This window comes from Schistosoma haematobium, chromosome ZW (genome assembly GCF_000699445.3).
Source record: "Schistosoma haematobium chromosome ZW, whole genome shotgun sequence".
Lineage (NCBI taxonomy): Eukaryota > Metazoa > Platyhelminthes > Trematoda > Strigeidida > Schistosomatidae > Schistosoma > Schistosoma haematobium.
In genome coordinates, this window is record NC_067195.1 from 19,898,408 (window position 1) to 19,917,398 (window position 18,991).

Here is an 18,991-nt window from a genome sequence, read left to right on the forward strand (position 1 = left end):
AGAAAGGAGAACTCAATGAAGAGTTAGTTGGAGATCGCTAGTATACGCCCTGTAACTTAAGAGAGGTAGTAGGGTTTATTAAGTAGTGTAATAGGTATGTACACATATTCGTGCCATTATTGCACGTTTTAAGAAAATTTATTCCAGTGAGTTATTTTAAATGCAAAACACCACGTTACGTCTGATTTATATTATGATGAAAACATGACATCATGGTTATTCAATCCAGGATTTTTCCAGTCCTGTAACTGTGGCGTGCAATCTACGGATAAACGATTCTGTCAACGTTTCTTTATATACGTTTGATGCTGTATCATATATTGGCTATGAAGTGTTTGAGTTTAATACAAAGTCAATGGCCTTGAACGTATGCAAAATATACTGTGAAACTACCTGAACTACTGGTTTCAAATAGTTTTATATACTCAGTTCGGATTCATAAACCATCTGTTAGATGATGGGAAAAACCAATAAATACTCTCTTTCATGAAATTATTTAATAAAATCCAAAATGTAAACAAAATATCTGTGACTATCTATGGATAGTTAACTAAATAGTCAGACAAAAATTACTTCATTTACTTGTACCCTGATTATTACTATGAACCATAACTACATCTATTCTTGTATCTTGTCTGTTTATATATATAAGTTAAAGTACAGAGGTTGTTTGTTTATTTTTATAGGAAAAAGGACCTATAAGTTAATAATTCTATAGAACATCCTAAAACTGGAGTGAAAAAATGGAATAACGTTTAAAAAGTAGTGTTTAAATCTTTTGAAAATTGATTCGTACGTATTCTACAATCACTAAGCTTTATTACTTACTTATACATGTTACCCATTGCGGAGAAGCATAGGCCGCCCACCAGCACTAAATATATATATATATAATCTTACTGTCTTTTATTTGTTGTTATCTTTTTTTGCTTTTATCGTCATTAAAAACATTAAAATACATTTGTGTGATGAGCCTCACAATTTAGTTACCCCCTTTTTTATTGAATTTTATATTTTACCATTGCATAGAACTTTAAAGTATAAATCAAAGATGTTATCACCTGTTCCGGTTGGTAATACTTTTTCTTTTAATGGACTGAGAATGAATGAATTATTGGAATGAAATATCTAGCGTTCTAAACAATTGAATACTAAATTGACTGTTTTTTTTTTACTTTCTAAACAGATTTATATATTTTGATAAATTTCTAATGTAAGTTTGCATGTAGTATTTTTTGCAAAATAAGAACTGGGATTAAAACACTTTCACTGACATATAGATAAATATTAAGGAAAATTGTAACTAGTTGAACAGGTATATCAGGTGAACACTGTTAACAGCTGAAATCAAATTTACTATTGATAAAGACTATGGAATACAAAATTATGAAAAAACCATCTTTAAATATTGTAGTGTTAAACATGTAATTCCTTTCTTATAGATAAATAGTCGTGTAAAATAGAATTTATAAGATCGGTAAACAAAAATACTTAAATACTATACCAGGTGGATACTTTCAAGGGTAGATTTCATCATACTGAAGAACCAATCAGATTTAAGGTAGGGTTTATTGGAATTTCGAGCGGAATTCAAAACACAATGGCCGATAAGTTTTATTTTATTAAGAGCTAGGTAAAAATATACCTAGATTTAGTTTTGAAAGCATTTAAGATTGATTAGTGTAATTCTTGTATAGTTACGCAATGAAATGGTTTGATATTTAACGCTAATTACTTATTCAACGCAACCGGTTTGAGTCCATAGAAGAAAGTGTAACTCAAATCCTTTTACAATAAAAAAATAAAGCATTTCATTTTGTACACGATTAAAAAAAACACAGTGATACACGAAGTAATAAACTGAATAAATTTGCTAGTTGTCATATACGACTTTAATTATGATCGGTCAAGTTGAAGATGCATGAACAAATTGTACATAGAATTCAGCGCTTTTGCAAGATTAAAATCAGTTTAATGATCAAAGTGCACTAAAAATCCGTTTCTTTTACAAGTTACACTCTCTTAATTAGTATGAAACTATGACCTCACATACGGAAGACTCAATCAGCATTGTGACCATGATGTTGATGGATAATTCTTAATTTTAGTAAATTTTAATCCATACCCATTTATGTCTTTAGGCTACAACTTCCTTAAGAATTGGTTCGATGTTATAAACTGCGACTTCCTAGGAGAACATGGAAAAATTCGTCATGAAGCTATTCACCCATGAAATTCATGTCGATATAAACATAAAATCTTACTTCACATCCATTCACATGATCAACTTAACATTAAGGAACAAAGTGAAAATAATACTTTTAGATCAGTTAATCTGAATACATTTCTTAGTTTTTGCTTGGGTTGAAACTATCACGAATTCACTTAATCTGAGAACGAGAAACAAGACTCAGTGACCAAAGACCAGTAAGCTAGGTATTGATGCGTCCCAGCCCCACTAACTAGAGGGAGAAGTTCAAGCTTGGAATGGGGAAGTATATTCATCAAACAGCCAGAAACGAGCGGTAACAACAAACACAATTCAAAGCGTATGTATACAGTACAAAACCGTCCTTGGGGATAGTTACCAAATAGCATAGTAAAAGACGCAACGGACCAGTATCATTTAAGATATTTCCCAGTGGGAAATACGACATGGTAACAAGAGCACCTTTGGCGCGATAATAAAGAAATTCAAATTTTCTAAATAAAATTACAAAATTAGGTCCTTTCTCAAGTGAGTTCTGGGGATCTAACGTCCCCAACAGTTTTAAGTAAATTCCAAATTATCAACCAACTTATCAATGATCATCGTCAAGACAATTTCACCGGAGAATTTCTTAATACCATAAAGTGTTGTTTCTAATTAGAATATGCTGAAAATCTATTTCGAAAATAAACATCTGCTTTCAAAGCCTTTAGAAAATTATACAATATCTCCACAATACCAAAAGTCCATAAAACTACGCTGATGTTTTCTAGATACTTCTTTTTCAATTACCGATGGAATTAATCTTGTATTTGAAAAAAAACTAAGATGTTTCAAATACTTCATACAAATAGTTCCAGGAATTATCTCGAATAAAGGCAATAAATATTTGAGCAGAATAATGTCTGTTACATATGATAGATATTTGCACTTTTTATTCCATCTATTAACTTTATTTACATTGTTACTATGTTACGTTTATATGTAATTACAAGGAATTTCAACCAAATTCACTTATCTAAGTATTTCCAACCCAATTTATTATTTTGGCTTTTAAACAATACAATTTGTAAGGAGTTGACAAGAACGAAATAGAAGGAATTGGTTTTATTCTGTTTAACTCTTTGTTCATGCATTCCTCAAGATTTCAATCGGATGTTCACGGCTAAAAAATAAATGGCAACATATTGTTACACTCATTCATTACGAAGTTGATAATATATCCTAACTAGAATTAATACAATCGTGCATATTAGTTTCTATTATAAAAATTGTCCTTTTAAGCTCCTCAGAAGATAAACACCAAAATTACAAGCGAAATTACTCTTCAAAATCTTTAGGAACATTCGTTTAGAGTTAGTCAAAGTACACAATACGAAATAATTCTCTTCAGTTGAAACACCATATTTTAGGAAATCAGGAAGAACTAGATATACGTTTCGTCCTGGTACGGGACTCCTCAGCAGTACGGAGTCGTGGATGTTGACTGAAGAGTCTCATACTTGAAAGAAACGGCCGTCCAGCGCTTCCAGTTTTTCAATCGTGGTCTAATATCGTACGGTCCATGATCTTAATTAAAACTCAACAATCTTCACAACCCTATACTAATATTTTCAAAAAACAAAATGAACATTGAAAAATTAATCACTTAATGTAAGTTATTGTAGTGTCCAAAAACAAACAAACAAATCAATCCAACATTATAATCAAATTTATTTTTATGTGATTTCATAAATCTGTTTTTTAACTCTTAATGGGTTTCCCATTTTTTTATTTTCTTAAATAAAGAATTTCCATTAACAACCAAATTACTAGATGTTAATCTGTCGTTCATTGTTCTTAGCTTATCTAACCAATGTGTTGATTATCATTTCTAATGTTTGTTTTTTTTGCAAAAAAGCAAACATAACTACAATTGAATAAGATGTACAATAATCAGATTGTACATTTCGTCGACTTGAATAGTCTTTACTTTGCCTGCCTACTTAACTATCATTTTTATTATATGAAATTCAAAGAATAATTGCTTACATTTAATCTCTGTATACCTTCTTAGTGTTGTTGTTTATTTTTATTAAAAAAAATTTCATTATGATTGGCAATATAGAGATAAGTTTTTCAACCATTTGAATGTGTAACATTGAACCTGAAATCTTCAACAATACACTACACCATTAGTAGTTACTAATTATTTAGCAATTAATTCTTTCGTTTTGTTTTTTTCGTTTTCACTTCAGCAAAGTTTTTTTCTCTCTCTCTGTTTTCTTTCTTGTTATTTCAATCAATTATTTTGTTTTCGGATATTGTTTAGTTTCTGTTAATTGGCTTTTTGTGCCTTGTCCATTTTTGATGGAACTATTTAGTTTATTGATTAGTGGTGACTTATTGTGGCAAAAATATTTGATCAGCTGTACATATTTTATTTTCTAGTATGTTTACAAATGAATTAAAAGAAATTATAAAGCAAAAGAAAGTTGTGAAATTCGACGATAATAGTGACGATGATGATGATGATGATTCATAATTTTAAATAAACCATTAATGTAAAAACTATGTAGTAAAACAATATCCATGGCGTGCCTTGCATTAACAAAACAGTTAAATGAATAAAGCTGAATAATAACTTAAACTTAGTATTCTTAACTTTAGGACATTCTCATAAAACTGCAAACACTATAGATGTCCCATTATTAGACTGAATATCTGATTCCTTCTGCAAAACATAAAATACATACATTTTATTAGTAACCGTAGAATTGAAAGTAACACCAAAAAAATCATCTATTTGTTTCTATTGATATGGTAAATCCTAGAGTTGTTCTCTATACTTAGTAGCGCTTTTTGATGTGAGATATCATGTATATTTGAACGTAGTTCTCAGTATAGACTTCCATCAACCAAATAGCATATAGATATTCTTTGGTTCTGGTGTAGTAACAATAAGCGCTACTATTATGAAACATAAAACGGTAATGCACACTGTATTATAACGATTATTTTCTTTTGGAATGAACAATTACATTCATATCATATTAATCATATTCAATAGCTACGTGGATGATGTTTGAAGCAAACAATACTAGGTTCGTGTCGTGGTGTTAACTTTAACTCTGGGATGCATGTATATTCGGCTGACGAGTCCCAAATAAGAAGGAACGTACGTCGTGAATTCTACCGCTAACCATCACCTATCCCTGCTTATAATGATTATCATGAGTGTTTTTACTTTTGGGAGAGTGATTAAATTTTGAACATTTGTAATTGACTAGAACAAGTACACTATGGGACTTTTAATAATTAAGGGAATGAGTCTACACTAGTAACGTGAAACACATAAACTTCCAGAAAATAATTACTCACTCAGCCTCTTTCAGTCAGTATTATTTGTTTGAGAATTTTAGGCAAGATGATAAATCGATAGCTTTCTGATCACTGATGCCTTTTTATCATTATGAAGTGTTACCAAGACATTGAAAGTTCAAGGTAAAGTTAAAAAGTATATTGGTAGTTTCTTAGAGGAAACATTCTCAAATAAATACGAAAAAGATTGATCTACAACAAGTAGTTTATTAATTATTCAGAATGGATCGTGTTAAAAACAACATAATCATTACTACGAACTTATCACGAACTAGTGAAACAAATTGCCAAATGGCATAAACGACATAATCCGATACTATATTATGCTAATATTTTGAGTCTGTGAGTTCAGCTGTACTGATTACACTTTGAAATAAGAAATCCGCTAAGAGGTGAAATTTTTGTTTGATTTGAAATATGTGTCTTGAAAAATCCGTATATTAGAAAGCTTAGTGTATAACGTCTTATTCAGCTTCATATTCCTTCGTTTCATGAAAGTTGCTTCTCAGTGGTCAATACACTAATCACCTATCAAATGATATAATTTTTTCAAAAAATTAGTTTCGTGTTATGTTTGTTACCAAAATTGTTTTTTTCTTTATTATATAAACTTGTTCAGCCCTATCGATATTATTTATCAGTGACTGGTGCTAATTAAATTTGATTTCCAATCGTTTTTTCTTTTCTGTTTATCTCGAATACCCAAATAAATGAGAACAATCAGAATTATTAACCCTTTTTAATAATTAAAAGGCTATTCATTGAGTCATTTCAACTGTTGAGCATCAAAATAGATGAATTAGGGTGTACTGTAAGAATATTAAGGTTTTAATATGATTGGTCTATTAAACAGTGTTTGTTACGCTGAAATTTTGTCAAATGTTGTATATATCATTCATGAATTGTTGAACTAACATTAAAATCCACTTAATCAAATGATAATCTAACAATCCTTAGTCGATACAGTATTAAAGGAACTTCCCAAAGTTCTAGAAAGATCGACTAATCTATGAGGTCATGGAAACGTAACGTGGATGTCAGCTAGTAACAGTGAGTTATGATAATTTCATATCAAGAAATCTCCAAGAAATGTAGTTCATTCGGTTTCAACCGAGTAGCTGAATGATATTGCATACGTTGTCGGAATTAAAATATCCTCAGTTAGATTTCTTTTTGTTGGGTCATGCGTGTGTCAGTGTTTTATCGGAAACCAAAATTAAGGAGAAACAACTGATTTTTAGAGATTATTTAGCCGGTAATAGTGCATGATATGGACCACCTTCAAAAAAGTACCGTCCCGAATTCTATAGTAAAGTGTCTCCAGTCAACAGTACTCAATGTATAAAACAACACTTTAGCACAATGGAAGTCGATCATTATTTACTCAAAGTGTAATGTGCTTAGTGAAACTATTTAATTTTTCTGTTTTAGTAAACAATTTCAAAGTTGGTTGTTTGTAAAAATGTGAACAAATGCTATGGGTTGGATTGTTAAGAGAAGCGAGTTTATTTATCTCACTTCATGTAAAAATGCAAAAGACTCCCAGTATTATTTGAACTAATTTTTACAGACTATGTCAATGTGTTGCGTGATCGCTCCTCCAACAGTGATCTTTAACAGGTCATTTTCCAAGTTACTAATTTTATTACATTCTATTAATATATATCAATCCAAAGACATCTTGATTGCCTTCATTCACTTTGTATTGATACAGACTATAATTGAACTCAATTTCATTTCAAAATATTCATCAGAACGAATGGCTTATTAGGATTCTATCAAAAGAAAGCAGATTATTAACATTAGATGTATTTTTTTAATTAAGTACTTCATACAGGTCATGAATCCTATCCCAAACTAATATCATAAACTGTTTTCGTTTCCGTATCCTTCATCTCTATTAGGTCTTAAAATATTTTGAAAGATACTTAAAAGATACTTTTCTTATTTAAAGTTTGATATACTACTAACCAGACTATTGAATCGATCATCTAGACATTCAATTAACTTGATATCAATATCATATACTCATATAAATAGGAGGCTAATATCATTGTCAATGACACAAAAACATATCATCAAAAGTTGAACTTGTCTACTGAATTATCATTAATAATTTATCATTATGAAAAAAAAAAACACAACTGTTACCATCTATTTGATATAAAAGTTATTCAGATTTCTGACTTAAGGTTAAATTTAGTTAAATAATAATTTTGAATGAAAGATCATAATATTTCTGTTTATTCACTGGAATCATTTTATGCTTTTGACATACTTTATATTTGCTAATGGCATATATATGTATATACTACTGAAATTACTACAATCTCCACATAACCCCTTCTGATATGTATTTTATTCATATTTTCCAAATTATTACTATGATATATACAATGTGAATTAATTTTTGCTTTCCTTCACTTTATCAGTTATTATTTAGCTGATTAAGACATATTTGAAATGGTTTTCTTTTTGTGAATTATAGATTAAGGTCATGATGCATGTTGGTACATCAAGATCATTATTGAATGAATGACGTTACTTTATATTCTGTTCTATTTTTTTTTCTTCTTTAGTATCCATAGTTCACATTGAGTTTTTTTTCCGTCCGTAGGTAACTATGGGTCATAAAAATATTTCACCTAATTTTATTATTTAACTTTTATGTATGTACTTTGATGTTTCATGGAAGCAGGAATTTCGGTATCCTTTTATATCATACTAAAATGATTTACCTGGTAGTTCATTTTTGTATTGGTTATTTGAATCTTCCCATTGATGTCTATCAATGCAATTGATTCATTTCTGTTTATAATACTTGGTACTATAATTAACTATAGCTAATTGCATTTTGGAACAGAACTGGAAGAATGTGAATAATTCCATTCTGTCGTAAGATTAGAGTTAGAAAATGTAGTTGATGAGTGGCCAATATATTGACAAAAGTTTCAGCAAATCTCCATGATGAGAAACTGTTTACCATAGGATTTATATTAGGAATTCATATTTATATCCAATAAATTTTTACAACTTAATATATTGTATAAAATGATGGTTTACATTCCTAAACTTTAGTATAAACACCAAAAATTCTAAGGAGATTAAGTTATTAGTCAATTTCGAACATGTAACTTACTGACTGATCATAATGGAAAATAATGAACTAGATTCTACTAAAACATGTAAATACTAAACGTGAGGTGATATCTAACTTAACACTGATTTCAATAAAATTTGAGGAATGTTTGGCAGGTACTTTATTCTATTTTAGAGTGACTTTTGTGATTAATATATATCTATTCAGAAATCTGTACACAAACTGCAGTTAGAATTGAGACAATGAATGATATGTCATTCAGATGATTTTTAACAATACTAGTCAATCTTGTGTAAGGCCTTGAATTTTAAAATCATTGAAATATTTCAAAGTATACATCACCGAGTGATCCAAGTTAAATGATCACTGAAAACCAAGAATGACTGTACAGTTGTTTGGTCTTAGTATAGGTTTCCTTAGCAATGAGCATCAGTGACCCTGTAATAGACACCAATCACAAGACAGTTTGTAAATAGTATGTAGTAGAACGTGAGTTCTGGGTTGCTGCAATTGTCAAACGGAGTGAAGAGGTTCAGTGCATTGAAGGCACATAGCTGGCAGAACACTTGAAGACCAGACTAGAATATAATTCAGAACAAAGCGAAAGATGCAAATAGAAGATTGAAAGCTATGTATAATGTATAATATGAGCACTATGTAACTTTTCACTATTGATGCATTCTTCCTAGGTATTGTTGTGTTCTGTAACCCCAATGAAAGCTGAAAACGTCGAATCGGCAAAGTGGATCCTAAATATCACATTTGTCTGCAGACAAGAAGATCATATGCTTTTTTCTACATGACGCAGTGAATATATACATGTGAATAGCAGCGATTGCGAACGAAATAACTGTTTAGCTTCACACAAAGCGTTTTCTTGAAATACATTTCATTGTCTTGTCAAGCGATATAACGTTTCTTTTTACGATGATTCTATATGAAAACTCAATTTAACTATACATCTTTAGACATTCTTTGCGTACAGTAAAATAGGGGTTATTGTATTTGTATTCTATTATAAGCGACTCAATAAAGATTGGACATTAAAAGTCAAGAACAATAAAAAATATCTACAATAATAGGGTGAATAGAATTGTTGTGAAATATCGAAATTATAATTAATATCAGAAGGGGGTTTGTGGATATTATAGTAATTCTAATAGTTGAGATCATGAGTCAATTGAAGCTAGACCACCATGGAAAACCTGGAAGCACTGGACGGCCATTTCGTCCTACTGTAAGACTCTTCAACAAGGGGGCATCCACGATCCTGCCTTGCGAGATTCGAACTCAGCACCTATCGGTCTCACGCGCGAACGCTTAACCTCTAGACCACTGAGATGGTATCCAATGGTGTGAATGTCTAACTTCAACTAATCCACGAAATTAAGCGACACGTCCACCATTGTCTTCAATGAGTTACTATCTCACTACAGACCCGCTAGAACTCCATTGGTCACTGCTTCTCACTAGAACTGCAGGAAATACCTCTTGAAGTCAGTCACTAGTGAGCATTAGTTGATTAGTATCAGAAGGGGTTTTGTGCAGATAGTAGTAACCTCAATAGTTGAGATCATAAGTCAATTGAAGCTAAACCAGTGCTTCCAGGCTTTCCATGGTTGTCTAGCTTCAATTGACTCATGATCTCATCTATTGAAAATTATAATTACTGAGAAAGGTATTTAAACTATGGAACTGAGGTATTTTCATATATGAATCTTTAAAAATTTTATTATTCGAAATAAGTAGTAAAACTAATTTAATTTTAATTTTCAATATATCTGGAAGGTGGTAATAATAATATCAACTTATTATTCATTTTGATATACATAAATGATTAATGCTATTGATATCTGTTTGTTGAACATGATATATTTTATTAAATACATTTGTTAGGAACAGGAAGCCAATTATAAATGAATAGTAGATTATAAAGTAACATAAAGTGTTGTTAGGTAAATCAAGCAAAATTCTGAATGTTCAAAAAGTGAGCTTGTTCTTTAACATATATGATGATGATGATTAATTACCAAAAGGCGGGAATATGCATGTAAACATTAACACTAAGCAAACTGTACAGACTTTTATCGGACAACTGCTTAAAACAAGGTTAAATATGTTTTCTTTGTGGAAAATGTGTAACTCCATTTGTATGTTTGTTTGTTTTTTTTCGTTACAATTTGCATAATACATAAATGAACTAGTAGTCTATGTAGTATTTTTGTTGTTTTAACAAGAGTTTTTAGACATTCTCTTAGTTAGATACAATGTATATCAGTAAAAACCAATTCGTTACAGTTAGTATTGGAGTATTTAAAAAATTATCTTGAACCTGAACATGCATTAAGTGCTTCTTATACCCAACTCAAGGAAACCACAGAAAAGAGGATGAAATTAAACACAGGGAAAAGGACAAAAAAATGATAATTTGCAGACTTTTCTGTATTTATTTCTAATCGATTATATAAGTAACAGTCATTGGTTTAACACAATTGATTAATCATAACCAATATGGGAGATTATTTATATTTCCTAGTATGGGGATTTGAGGGGATTGTTGAATGTTACTGAGATTACAAGATAGGTATCTACCGAAGACAACTGAAAATGGTTGCTCATTGACGTCAGTTGTCTGAAGTTAGAGATGTAAATTATTAGATGCTGGCCTAGTGGTTTGAAAGTTAATGTCTCGACGTGAGAAATGCAGGTCATAAGTCGGATTCACGTTGGATTCGTGGCTACTCACTGCTGAAGAGTTCCATACTAGAAAAAAAACAACTGTGTAGCCATCCCGGGCTTTGACTAGTTATCTGACTTAGATCGGTTCATGATCGTAACAACATGTATGTCTCTCTTTTAAAATCTGAGGATATTAATCAACTAATTTGACTGGGATAATAATTGATGTCAGTATTCAAACTAAAGAAATTTTTAAATTGATGACTTGATGTTCCGTTAACTATTACAGTAACTGACAGTGACTCAGGTAAGAAAACCTAATTTGAACGATGTAATTTTGAGCTTTTGTGTAATGATAATGCAGACATACGTTACTATCTTTGGCATTTATCACAACACATTTTACTTGATTTCTTTCACCATAAATCATAACACAAATTTTAATCTCTTTAGTTTGCTTCTTTTTTTTGTATGATCTCCCATTTTCTAAAATCATATTTTTTCATTATGCGGATGATCTTACAATAGATATGTCAGTTTCTTCTTCATCTGATTGTTCCGACATGAACGAGTTATGAATAAATCTTAAAAGGGAGTCCATCATAAAAAGTTTTATAAGTAAGCTTTCCAAATTTTTAAATTTAGACTGATATCAAAAAGCCCTATACATCGTACTGGAATAGCATGAACTTTGTACTATTGGAAGATCTGTACTTAATTGAAACCAAATATCATCTATTTCAGTATAAGTTCCACCTCCATTCTCTTCTAATCTTCTTACGTTTTATTAGTATCGAAGAAAGGTTTATTATAGGGAATGGCTACATGTTTTTGACTTTATACTGGACTCATTTTTGCCATCTTCAATTCATGTATATTAACATACTGGTCCCTATTTTTGCTTCAAAGACCTTAAATAAATAATAACAGTGCGTTGTATAGGGTATTGATGACTATTGTTTGGGTAAGTGGTGAACCTTTTGACGTTATTAAGAATAAAGTTGAATATGATTGGCATTAAGATAGCCAGATCTAATGGGATGCGCATTAAAATTAGACAAATAAGTCACTAACTAATAGCCAGAAAACAAGTGAAAAATAAACAGCACTGAGTATCATTCACGTCTTTATTGACAACTCATTATTCAACACCAGGAACAACATATGAGAATAAATTCAGAACATACGTGTCCAACATCGTGAACAACACAAATACGTCGTGATTTAGAAGGTCATAAGTTTAATGTCCATCGTAAGACGTGAATGTTCTAGTTTCAAACTCGTAAAGAATTGTGAATCCGCTTTGCTGAAGAGCTTATATATTACTCAACAAATCTTTTGAGGTAAAGATAGGATTATTTAATGATTTCGAACCAGATACTGTATTGCTTAATAAATAAGAACATTTTATTTATCTATTTCTTGACATATCAGCTACACTTACTATTATTTTTAAAAACCGTATTGAAACCTGTGAGGCATGAAAACTGAGATTTGTCATCACGAAACCAAAAACGTGAATTTTTTTTATCTAAGGCTTAAAATTAGTCAAACTATGAGGTGGAAATAGCAGTCTGAAACCAAACAGCTGTTTCATTTTAACATGTTAGTACTAAAAATCAAACACTATTGAAGTGGTTTAACTCTCAAGTCAAAATACTCACGTGAGCTCGCTAATACAATATTTCAAACCGCGACTTTAATAAATTCAGTCACGTTTTTTCTTCTCAAACAACTATGACTCTGAAATACATGCTGACTTTCAGAAATTGTACAGTGTAAAATGTTTTTAATAAAAACACTTAGATGAGATTTTCAGAACAAAACTGAAGAGAAAATGTTATCTAATTTTGAAACTAGTCATGTCTATGTACTAACATCTTCAGTGCTTGAACTAGCTCAATAAGACTTCAAAGCTTGTTTGTTTACAGTGTTCGGTCAATGATCAATGTTTGTTCAAATTCTCATAAAAGTCTATTTTTTAATTAACTAAGATACCTCTAGAGATTATTTTCATTAAAAAAAGAAACTTTATAAAATAGATGGAACGTGGCTAGTAGTGGAATTCAAGACCTACTTGGGACTCATTGGATGTATGCATCGCCAACCCAGTGTTGATGTTTACACTGGGACTTCAACCCAGTATCTTTCGCTTCAAACCCCAACACGTTATTCACTGAGTTACGAAATCCAGATAACCGCTCACTTGGGCAACGAGTATGTTATTTACATCGTTATTAGAATGAATTTGAATTATCCCATCGTTGAAACTGTTGCCAACCAAGATTGATCAAATTCAGTAAACATTATCACCAACGGCATAGGTCAAACCCATTCTGATAATAATGTAAAAATGAAATTATTTAAAAGACGACTTAAAACCAAGGACCACTCGACAACTGCTTCAGTCAAGTTCCTGACTCAACAGACGTACGAAACGATGGTCAGATAACGGATTAAAAACATGACCTACATAATATCACGTAACCTATCAGTCGATGCACAGTGTACAATATAGCCAATGAATTACTATATCACTTCTTACTGGTCTATTAATGAAAACAAATTTCAAGTTATATAAATCCATTCGTAAAATAACACCTTAACCTTGGTAAGCAAGAAAATGTTTAAATAACCGGTAGATAAATGTACTTCATTTATGAACATATAGCTGGATAAATTATATATATATAAGGTTTCTGGTAGGTTGGTATTGATGTAACAGTCTCAACATAGTACATCAACATAAATAAAAGCACAATCTTCTAGAATATAAACTAACTTAGATGTTTATAATCACTATAATGTGAAAGGATACTCAGGATATCAATGAATACAAGTTGATTTTTTATATAAAAATATTATGGCTTATCTTGCAGCTTATCAAAATACTGTTCCTGGTATGACTACTTGCTACAATTATGGAAAAAATGTTACTTGTCACTTCTTACAATGGAACAAGACTGATATGACTGGATGTAAGCAGTAAAGGTAAGACTATATTCATGCACTTTATTTATGCACTAACCACTGATTTACAACAGATCAAATTCTAAAAATTTATATAACCATTCTTTATCTATTTCAACTTTATCACCTGGATACTACGACTATCCTCTATATCATTCATGATAGCTTGAAACTATACTGAATGAATAACCACCACTATCATTATTCAATAAACCTTTATGCTACAAAGAGAGAAATTATACCTCACAACTCATAACTGTTGGGACAATTATAAATCTTGACATTTTCAGATTTCTAGAGAATTCTTGTATCTAGTGTTTTATTTAGATAAATGATAATGGATAGACAGCATTGGAAAATAATGGAAAAATATATTTCTTATACTATTAAATGTAGCACAGTTCTTACTAATCATAAAATCTGAATAACAAAAATGACATATGATTATAAGTATATTAAATATACTACACATTTTCCATTGGTGAATACTATGAATGTAACAGCTGAAAATACTCTGACAGTAATTCCATCGTGATTTATACAAAGTAATTTATCGGCTATTAAATAATAACTTTACATGAATAGCTAGAAACAAATTATAGTTTACTATGAGAAAGCAAAGATTTTACCAGTTTTCTAAATCTATCATAATAGATAAGTACCAATTCATATGTGACTCGGTTTAATTCTACCTATTTACGACTATCATAAAAATGTTTAATTTAGTTAAAACAATCAAGCAAAAGTCCGTTTATTATGCTCAATTATCAATTTTATCAAAATTATGTATGGATATAATCAATTTAAGAAACAAAATATATAATCTTGTCTAGTATGCTGCAATTATGTAACCAAACTTATATCCAGACGAGAAGAGAAAAATTCCACCCTACACGTAAAATCCTTTTTTTTACAAATAACTAACTCTAGATATTTCGTAGATATGCATAAAGGTTTAAAGTAAACTAGCTACTTAAAAAAGAAAAGTAGCAAGTAAAACCATAAAAGTTATTTGACTAGGAAAGAAGAAACTAGGAAAAAACCCATTAGAAAATAAAGTATAAAATATGCGACAGTTTTTGTCTATTCCATTATGTGTGTGTATCCGTTGTAAAGCATAAATCATAGTTTGAAAAAATATCTCTCCCAACCTATTCTAGTTCCTTTTTTTGCTTTACTTGAGGATTATTAGCAATCAACATTAGACGATTGTCACCGCCCGTCTAATATTGGGCTGATGCTTAACTTATTAGTGGAATTAGTCAAATTATATTTTTTCTTTATTTTATTTTACAATATCTCAGTCTTTTAATATATTTAGTAAAATGATATAAGTGCAGGAATATGTAACTGATACAGTTGGACTTTAGTTGCCCAGTTCAAAACGTAATCGTGCTGTTGGGACGTAACCGTTTTAGGGTGGATTTTGGTGTTTTGAAATTGCTTAACTAAAAGTATTTCATTTCAGCAGAGTAAATATACTAATGATAATTCATGTAAAATAAGTTATGTCCAATGATAATTCAACGTCACTTCAAGATACCCTATGAAAAGAATAACTTTCCTCTGGCATAATAAATCACATTCTAAAAAGCAATGTACAGGAAAAGTCTTAATGGATTACCAGGTCAGTTGATGAATATTTGCCAGGCACGTGGTACTAGTCGGTGTAAAATAAAATCACTCAACTTTATGCAGCTAATGTTAGGTCAAGATAGAGGAAAATGTGAAGTAACAGTTATTAGAACATAATATAACATTTTCATGATAATTTTGCTAGTTTCTAATTAAAATTGGTCATAAAGTAATTGAAATCCCCAAGTCACAACATCTAAATCAATGAAAATGTAATGCTCAAAAGTGATTAACTTTAAAGTAAATTCTACAAAGTTTTAATCTGAAGTCATAATTTGTCAAGTAAACTGGGTCAAGACAGCACTTCACAGGTAAAATTTGATAAAACATCGACCGATACCCGGACTCGATTACACTTGAAAAAAAAAGACAAATTAATGTCAACCTAATCGCTTGAAAATATCATACTCTTCAAAAGACGCGGAAGACCTGCTTTCTCTGCTAAATCTTATCGTAAATGGTCATTTCAACAGAATCCTAAACAGGGATGAATCGATTAGCTTATCTTACGTGTTTTCCAGTTGCCCATCGCTATATTTCAGATCGTAGTGAAAATTACCGCCGGCTTCTATACAACATTCACAGTACCACATAATGCAAACTTTTAATTTTCCTAAAACCATATTTTCAGTAAATGATATTTTAAGAAAATGATACATAAATTTTCAATAAATGTTACTTTTGTACATTTTGTCTCCCTGTCCTGAAGTCTGTTTCATAAAGTTGAATAATTTCAATTTATTGTTGCTTGTAGTATAAAGATAAGTAATTTTCTAGACGCTATAACTTAAAATCAAGCGAAGAATCCGAAACTATTTAGGTTATCGACAAAACGGCTGGTCAATACGGTCTCAAAAGCATTACACTGGCCAATCAACATCAAAAACTCATAATCTAAACGTGATTAATAATTTGAATATGCTTTTTACTGTCTTTAAATTAGTTGATAAAAAACATAGTTAAGAAGCTGATTTACAATTATTAGGATCTAGAAGGACTGTTGTTACGCATTAGTTATGGTATTGAAGCGAAATTTAAAATCATGCTAGCGAATTCATATAAGTACAATTCAAACGACCATCTCACTGCTTTACTGCCATATCTGCACGATTTGATTATTACGACATAAATCATTTTAAATAGACTTCAAAAAACAAATCGATGGAAGTCATGGAATTTGAAATGGGAATACCATTTAAGTATATTAGGCCATTTATGATGACATTATGATAAATTCATTGACCAGTTCAACAAATAAACCGTGTTCCTACTACGATTTTGCTAGATAAATGCATTAACTTTAAATAGTACAGGAAGATGACAGGTTCTAGAGATCACCAGTCAAATCACTGATGAACACCATTTGTTGTAAGCATTCAACTGAATTATAATCGTGAACAACATGATTTCTTTAATAAAATTCCGCCTATAGTTCTTCTAGAGTTACTGCCGGTCCCAAGCCCGGGTAAAGGAGGAGGGTTGGGTAAGGGGTCGGCAAGTCCATCCCGTGGAAAAGAAACCTTGTAAAGAAAAAACGCCAACCACAATGAAATAAATATCTAGTATGAACCTATAGTACAGAAAAGGAAAAAACATGTCATCGAAGTTTACTGAAGCTTTTATTTCTCTTCATTGCTTTTCCTTAATTCAATAATAACCATAAGTCGATAAACGATAATTGATTATTTAAAAGGAAAAAGGATTAATAAACTTACTGGCTTTGCATGGGTCAAGCCAATTGCTTTCTGGATATAATATGGCCAAATCTTTCTCTGGCTCAAATTTTAGTGACTTTGGTATAAAATAGTTTATTTTTTCATGTAACCTTTCAACGAATAATGTGTTCTTTGATATGTTATGATCTTTAAAAATCTTTTTGTGCGTCGATTTTGAATCTGTTTGAGTTACATTAGAAAATCTACTATTATGATTATTAGTAGTATTAATATTCATTTTGTGCTTTTTGACTTTGTAATTATGTGGTTTCTGAAAATATGAACCATTATATGATTGAAATTGATTCTTGATTAATTGACTCCCTGAAACAGATGGACCAGGATGAATGAAATATACTTTCGGTATATTTATTATTGTTTCTTCAGTTACATGTGGATTCAGCCAAACCAACTGTATGTTTACAATTAAATGTACAAATGCATTTATTAAGACAAAGAAATGATCAACAGGAAAATTCATTTGAATAGTAGTGTATTCAATATATTTGTGTGTGCGTGAGATATAAATTCCGGTACAAATTGGTTAATAAAATCTTGATTGCAAACTGAGCATAAACTCAGTCATCAGTACCCTCTCATTCTAAATAGTTTTTTTAATAGTTGATTTCTAATCTATTTACTTGTGGATACACTGACTTATCTTTATAATTATTACTGATACACCTGAAGGATATATGGAGTCATCGAACAATTTACTTGGATGCATCAACTATTAGAAAGCAGAAATTCCAGTACATATAAAATAGCTTGCTTTAGGATCATTTTCGGACTTCATAATTGTCGATGAATAAGCGCATATTGATTAACTGATATGTGTTGTAATCGTGATTTCAGTCAATACAAAACTGTACAGAAACAATTTTGAGATTAGATGAGATAATGCTGTTAGAGTTACGTAGGGTATTATCGTCAAAAGGTCATAATTTATGGCATTGACCAATAGAGTTACTATCTCGACCCTATCACATATACATATATAGTGGAGCTTTAGACACACTGACTACACACATATATACGTATGTTACAGGCTTACAAGTCAGTCTCCCAATCAATCGTAAATTTTTAATAGTTTGCATTATTTGATTGTGTATACGTACATGTATACACCAGTAGTGTATGGCAAATTTTTTATTTCACTCAACACACCCAAGAGACATGTGTGTACAAAGACAGCTGACGCATATCAATTGATATTATATTATACTATAGGCCTTAATATTCGCTAACAATTCATTGAGTCCTTAAGAATAGAAATGTTCATGTATTGGTACAGTACAACATCTCAAAAATCGGTACAAACGA

The 18,991-nt window shown here is 30.6% G+C and overlaps 1 protein-coding gene across 1 annotated transcript in view; it reads right to left on the reverse strand.

The window, feature by feature from the left end:
• The window catches only part of TLL1 (Dorsal-ventral patterning tolloid-like protein 1), an 82,885-nt gene extending 64,261 nt beyond the window's left edge, over nt 1-18,624 (reverse strand). Inside the window, exons 1-2 of the mRNA XM_051210636.1 lie at nt 17,669-18,624; nt 13,426-13,684 (exon numbers count right to left, since the gene is read on the reverse strand). The gene's annotated coding sequence lies outside the window, so the exon portion shown is untranslated. The remainder of the gene's footprint in view (nt 1-13,425; nt 13,685-17,668) is intronic.
• Nucleotides 18,625-18,991: the final 367 nt, after the last annotated feature.